Raw genomic sequence first — 6,782 nt, forward strand, 5'->3', positions numbered from 1 at the left:
GACCCCTGTCTACCAAGATCACACCTCCAAACGGTCAGGGTTAGAGAGCCCCACAGGTCACCCATAAACCACGAGAATAAGACCATGTCCCAGGTAAAGCAAGCTAGGACAGAGTCACAGGGTGGTGGATCTTCAATTCTTTCAAAATCTACTTTTAAGCTGGTTCTCCAACACTCTAGCCTCCCCTCTAGCCCACCACTCACCAGAGTCAGTGGAAAAGGAATGATACAGGAGAGGTGGACCAGCCTAGAAATGGTTCTTTGGAGCAAATCCCCTCTGTGTTGTCAGGAAATCTGCAATTCAGTTCACACGTCAGCAGCGGCAGCTGGATCCATTTGCAAACACTTCACGGATAGACCAGCAGTCCAGTTCAGTAGAGTTGGGATAGCAGCAGTGATGGCTGGAGCAGCCAGGCCTCAGCTGAATCAGCATGAGTCAGCAGAAGGGAGTCAGAAACACCAGAAGTTCTCTGCTGTGTCTCTCTCCACATATCGAAAATCAGCGTAGACGAGAGATCAGCAAGCGTTGGTAGCTGAGTTCTACCAGCAAGGCAAGCCCCTCTCACAGTCTGTTGAGTCCTGTTTATACTCCCTCCAAACATCACGTGTGCTCCATGGGGCCTCCTCAGCACATGAGTCTGACTTAGCATAATTCCACGTGAGTCTGTCTCAGGTGACATCACTCTGACAATTGGCCCAAGTCCGTGGAAAGGGCAAAAAGTCGCAGCACGTGGCCGATAGTTTTTTGGTTATTTATCTCTATGGAGTCACGACAAATGGAGCTCAACTATACAGCGTAAGGCAGACCAATCCAGGCGTGTTGTTGATGAAGAATCCTTCATCACATGTCCTTTCACGTGCTTGCTTTAGCGAAACATCCTTTCACCTGTGTCTGCTTCAGCGAAACCTTCCTTCCCGAGTCTGCCTTCGCCTTTCACCGGTGTCCGCTTCAGGAAAACACTCCTTCACGTCTTAGCCCCAGCCAAACAGCATCCAACACAACTGAGTCTCCAAAGGACCCTTAAGTTCCCACCGCAGCGTGGATTCTTTCCCTCTAAGCTCTCATGCTGAACTCAGTGTCTCAGAATTCATCTGGAGATGAGGACTTTAAAGGGTGTTTAAGGTAAAATGAGGCCACAGAAGTAAGCTCTGGCCAACCGGGCTGGAGAAAGACTTGGGGAAGTCATTAAGGAAAAGGCAGCCATCTTTAAGTAAAAGAGTGGGGTTCAGAAGAAACCAGATCTATAGATCCTCTTGTCTCCAGCCTCCAGAAGCAAGAGATGATAAACCCCTGTGGATACCGCCTGCTCTGTGCTAACAGGATCATGGTGCCTTCTCCACATCCTGAGGTTCGGCCCGGAAGACACACACACTCCAGCCTCCCGGCAGAAAACAGTTACAATAATCCAGGTTTCAGTTTTCTTTGTCACAAGGGTAGGAACATGGAAGGCAGGAGGATGGCTGTTATTTTGATCCTTAAGGGGAAAAAAAAAAACCAAACTCCTTTCTCAATCTCCTGCCTAACCTTCTAAATACAATCACACCATTCGGACATTTAGAACTGCTTTTGCAAATGCTGCAGAAAAACAAGCAACTTAGAAAGTCCCGAGCCTTCATGGAAGGGACTAGCTTAGCATGTATGAAACCCTGTGCTCAGTGGCTGGCACTTGGCAAAACCAGTCCCATGCCTGTAATTGCTGTGTCCGGGAGATGGAGGCGGAAGGACCCTAAGTTCAAGGTCATACTTGGCTCAGAAGGATAAAAGGAAAACCTGGCCTTCGACTTGTGAGTGAGGGGTGGGAGAGGGGAGCCTGCCGGTGGTGTAGACAGAATATATTCTTTCACTGCGAACAAGCCGGGCAGCAGCATTAAAGCAATTTAGTACGTTACTACCCTTTAATAGAAGTGCAAATCAAATGTCTCGCTCAGTCAAACGACATTAGGAGAGAAACCCTCGGCAGCTCCGGGTTCTGCTCGGGCAGGCCTGTATTGAACAGTACTGGCTGAGCACGGCTGGTATCATTAAAAAATTATCGTAACTGCCCGCTGCCAGGAGTCATTTGCCTAGCATTGTCCACACTTTAGCAGCAGAACTAATGCTTCCTGTGGCTGCGGATGTCTGGGAAATTGCATCCCAAGATAAAGGTCTGCAGACAGCTGGAGAGGCAAGCGAGGGAGCTGACCTTGAGGGGAACAGTCTGTAGGAAACAGTCAGACCTGGGGGCTGGGGGCAGGAATGCATAGGCTGTGAGCCACCCTGCAGGGATCAGGCCAGACCAGTGCCCCCTAGAAGTGGGCAGAGCGTGTAGAATGTGGACTACGGAAGGGGAAAATGATGTGATAAGGAGGGCCCATGCTTCTGATTCTGTTCTCACGATGGCACCCCCACTAGGTTTAAGATTCAGGGCAGCAGAAGTGCACACATGTGTGCTTGTGGGGTAGGTTGTGAGGGCTCCACTGTGGGGAAGGTTGTGAGTGAGTGCTTGTCTTATCTAGGGTTTTACTGCTATGAACAGACATCATGACCATGGCAAGTCTTATAAGGATAACATTTAATTGGGGCTGGCTTACAGGTTCAGAGGGTCAGTCCATTATCATCAAGGCAGGAGCATGGCAGCATCCAGGCAGGCATGGTGCAGGAGAAGCTGAGAGTTCTACATCTTCATCTGAAGGCTGCTAGTGGAAGACTCACTTCCAAGCAGCTAGGGTGAGGGTTTTAAGCTCACACCCACAGTAACCCACCTATTCCAACAAGGACATACCTCCTAATAGAGCCACTCCCTGGGCCAAGCCTACACAAACCACCACAGTGCTCCACTCCTCAGTTCCTTTGCAATACTATCCTTCCTATTAGTCTCCCTCCTCATTCTTCCTTCTCCTTTGTCTTCCCCCTTCCTTCTCTTCCCTCCTTCCTTTCCCTCTTCCCTTCTCATTTTCTCCTTTTCTCTTCGGGTCTCTTTTCCCCTCCCTCCCTCCGTCCCTCCCTCTGTCCCTCACATCCCTCCTCCTCCCTCCTCCCTCCAGCCCTCCCCAGTAGTCTGTCATCAGTTCCTGAGAACCTTGTCCTGGCAGAAGGAGCTGCTGAGAGGGTAAGAAGGAGTCTCATGGACCTGAGCCAGTGTCTGAGAAGCTGAGGAGAACATGGGATGAGGGGAACATCCCCCCACCTCATATCTTTGAGCTGAAATCTCTCCCTTAGCGCTCTCCTACTTAGACTCTCCCGTGGTTCCCCCCTCAGAGACTGCTCTGTGATCTGGCTGCATTTGTTTTACCCTTCAACCCTGCTGGCTGCCCAGAGGGACTGAGCGCCTTCCATTGTCCCGTGGGCTGACGGGAATGAGGAACAGGGAGTTCGGTGGGCAGAGGCAGAAGAGGTGCAGGCACTTAACTGTCTCCCTGTCCTCAACAGCCTGCTGTCTGTCTCTCGGGGCACGCAAGGGATGGTACCCCTCTTTTGCTAGCCCTCCTTGTCATTTTCTGTTCTCTCTACCCAGTGTTTGAGCAGCTGAGACAGCCACGGAGTGGTGCCTCTTGGTTCATCTTTCAAGAGAATGTGGGGCTCGTCTGCAAGGCTGTGGTTCACCCCTCCAGCTCAGTCCACTGTTTGCGCTGCTGCTGCTGCTGCTGCTGCCTTGCCTCACTTTTGGCCTGGCTATTTCTCCCACATAACCCACAGTCTCTGTATCCAGCTCCACTCTGGGACGGCAAGACTCTTGAAGATCTGAGAGGTGCTCAGAGCGCATGCGGAGTGCACGCAGAGCGCATGCTCCCTGGCTTCTGTCCTTCACATCTGTCAAATCTGCATTAAAAGCTTTTCTCTCATCCCTGCTTTATCTTCCTCAATCCTTGCCCACAAAGAATCCAACATCTACTTCATGGTAATTCCAACTGGCTCACAGCTATTTGAAATAAAACCTCTTCCTTACTCGTGGAGAGTTTCATACACGCAAGTCTTGTATTTTGATCGTATCTACGATCGTAACTTCCTCTCCTGCTTGCCAGGCGCCTAAGCGAGTCATCTCAACCCCTTCATGCACTCTTTGTTTATTCTTTGCGATCCACTGTGTCCAATTCCGGCTGCCTGTTGGAGCACTGACTAACTGTGCTGGGCTGATGGTGTGGTTTACCAGCCTTCTATTGGGTCGTGGACTTAATGTCATTTCACACGGGTTGTAGCGTTGGCTTGAATTCTTCTGGAGCTGCTGTGCCCATGACTGTAGAGCCGTGGTTCTCAGCTTTCCTAACGCTGCGATTCTTTAGTACAGTTCCTCATGCTGTGGTGACCCCCAACCATAAATTTATTTTCATTGTTACTTCATAACTAATTTTGCTACTGCTGTGAATCATATTGTAAATATCTGATATACTTATGTGACCCCTGTGAAAGGGTCGTTCAATACCCCCGTCCCGCCCCAGGGCTTGCTACCCCAGTGAGAACCACTGCTGTAGACAAAGAGATCAAAATCCTCCAAGCCTCACCACCCACACCTGCGCCCCTCTCTGCTCACCCAGGCCTGCCCACCGGAATCTAAGGAATCAGGCCAAGTTGGTGGGAGAGGAAGTTGCTGAAGTGTGGGCAGTAACTGGTCCTGAAGATGGGAAGCCCTGGTCTGTGCTCTTCTCAACAGGACCTTAGAAAGGCCATTTGATCCTAATTAGTTGGAAGAATCTGTCCATCAAAGTGAAACCATACCAGGAAAGTCCAAAGTTGCTCATTAATCCCGGCACCCAAACTGACTGTGAATGGAACTTGGAGGCCAGCTGTTTGGCTTCTCCAAGCCTGTGATGAGGGAGAAAAGAGGAAGTGGGCATGAATTTGATGGCTTAAGTTTAGGGCACAGGATGGCTAATGCACTTTGAGGAAATAGTAAGGGTTGTTGTGTGTCTGTGTGTATGCATGCGTCTGTCTGTCTGTCTGTCTGTCTGTCTGTCTGTGCATGTGTGTCTGTGCGTCTACGTCTATCTCTGTGTGTGTCTATGTCTGTCTGTGGGTGTGTGTCTGTGTGTGTGCATGTTTCTGTGTGTGTGTGTCTGTGTGTCTCTCTGTGTCTATGACTGTCTCTGTGTGTCTATGTGTGTATATGTGCATGTATCTCTCTCTCTCTTTCTGTGTGTGTGTGTGTGTGTGTGTGTGAGTGAGAGAGAGAGAGAGAGAGAGAAAGAGAGAGAGAGAGAGAGAGAGAGAGAGAGAGAGAGACTATATTTTTTCTCATTCTGTCATGATTATGATTGTTGGGTTTGGGGTAGAAGCTGAGGAAACTCACCAGGAGCTTAAAATGAAAGCTTTATTTTCTGAGCACTCATGATCTGAACGGCATCCCCAAAGGGAGATTGCATAACCTTTTCACAGGATGGGAACATAAAGTGAGGGGCATGGGGTAAGCTGTTGCATTGACCAGTCATATTTTGACATGAAGGGTTAAGCAGCGAAGTTAACCTTGGTGACTGGGCCTTATCTGCAGGGTCCTTGGGTCAGCCTTCGTGGCTATGTCCCCGCCTGGACTCTGGCCCAGAACTTTACAGTGATAAGGGAAGAGAAGAGGGGCAGGCAGCACTCAGTCAATCAAGATAAGCTCTACATTTATGGCTGGGGTGCCTTAGTTCAGATAACAGGATAACAGCCTCTTCCCTCCTGATACCCCTTACTGGTTAACAGACAAACACGAACCATTGAAGAAGCAGGACAGGAGTCGGGTCTGGGAACATGAACTCAGTTTTGACCCTGCCAGCAAAGTGGAACTCATTCCTGAGTCAGCTGAACTCGGGAAACTACCTCCTAACGGCAGAATATGAGGATCAAATGAGCTTGTTCTATAAAAAGAGCATGGACAGAGCCCCAGCACCCTTTCAGCGTTTCCTAAGGCAGTGGTAATTTCAAGGAACACACACACACACACACACACACACACACACACACACACACACACATATATCCACATATTTTCTTTAGGGTTCAGAAAATCTTGCCCAGTTTTCCATGCAGCATTTTCAAGGCAGGAGAAAAGACAGTGAGAGGGAGTATGGTAGCTGGAATATTGCTTAGCACCAAAAATACAGCTTTGTCCCTATCTTCTTGCTAAACCACCAACCAAAGAGTACACAGGGGAGACCCATGGCTCCAGCTGCATATGCAGCAGAGGATGGCCCTGTTGGTCATCAGTGGGAGGGAGGCCTTTGGTCCTTTAGAGACTCGATGCCCCAGCATAAGGGGATGCTAGAGGGGCGAGGCAGGAGTGAGTGAGTGAGTGGTGCACCCCCACAGAGGCAAAGGGGATGGGTGAGGGGAGGGGATGGGGAAGTTTGTAGAGAGAAAACCAGGAAGGGGGATATCACTTGAAATGTCAATGAATAAAATGATTAATTAAAAAAAAAAGATGCCAAGCTAGGAACATTGATCTAATTTCCTGCTGTCCTAGAAACAGTTCATTCTGAGGCTCGTCATTGAACGCTCAATAGAAGGCCTGTCACATGCTACATAATAACCAAGTGTTGGAACACAGGCCTTTCCTTCTCAGCTGTCAGAGGCTCCCTAACAGCAGTAGGGAAGGGAAGGGGAGGGAAAGGAAGGGAAGGCTGGAGGAACTCGTTGCAACATTGCTCTCCCCACTTCACCCCTGCAAGCCCACCCTCAGGCGCTCCACAGACTGGAACAGACTGATTGTATCCATCGGTAGATGCCTTATGCTGCCCTCGGAACTTACTATGGCCAACAGAATACTGCGGAGAGGGGCCCTGTCAGCCCTTACTGTCTGTCTCTCTTCGGTTGGTGATCTTCGGGGCTCT

The 6,782-nt window shown here is 49.7% G+C and overlaps 1 long non-coding RNA gene across 1 annotated transcript; it reads left to right on the forward strand.

The window, feature by feature from the left end:
• Positions 1-3,045: 3,045 nt before the first annotated feature.
• Positions 3,046-3,932, forward strand: LOC134481891 (uncharacterized). Its single transcript, XR_015636874.1, has 2 exons — positions 3,046-3,088; positions 3,494-3,932. It is a non-coding gene; the product is annotated as an uncharacterized LOC134481891 (long non-coding RNA).
• The last annotated feature ends 2,850 nt before the right edge of the window (positions 3,933-6,782 follow it).

This window comes from Rattus norvegicus, chromosome 14 (genome assembly GCF_021556685.1).
Source record: "Rattus norvegicus strain SHRSP/BbbUtx chromosome 14, alternate assembly SHRSP_T2T, whole genome shotgun sequence".
Classification (NCBI taxonomy): Eukaryota; Metazoa; Chordata; class Mammalia; order Rodentia; family Muridae; genus Rattus; species Rattus norvegicus.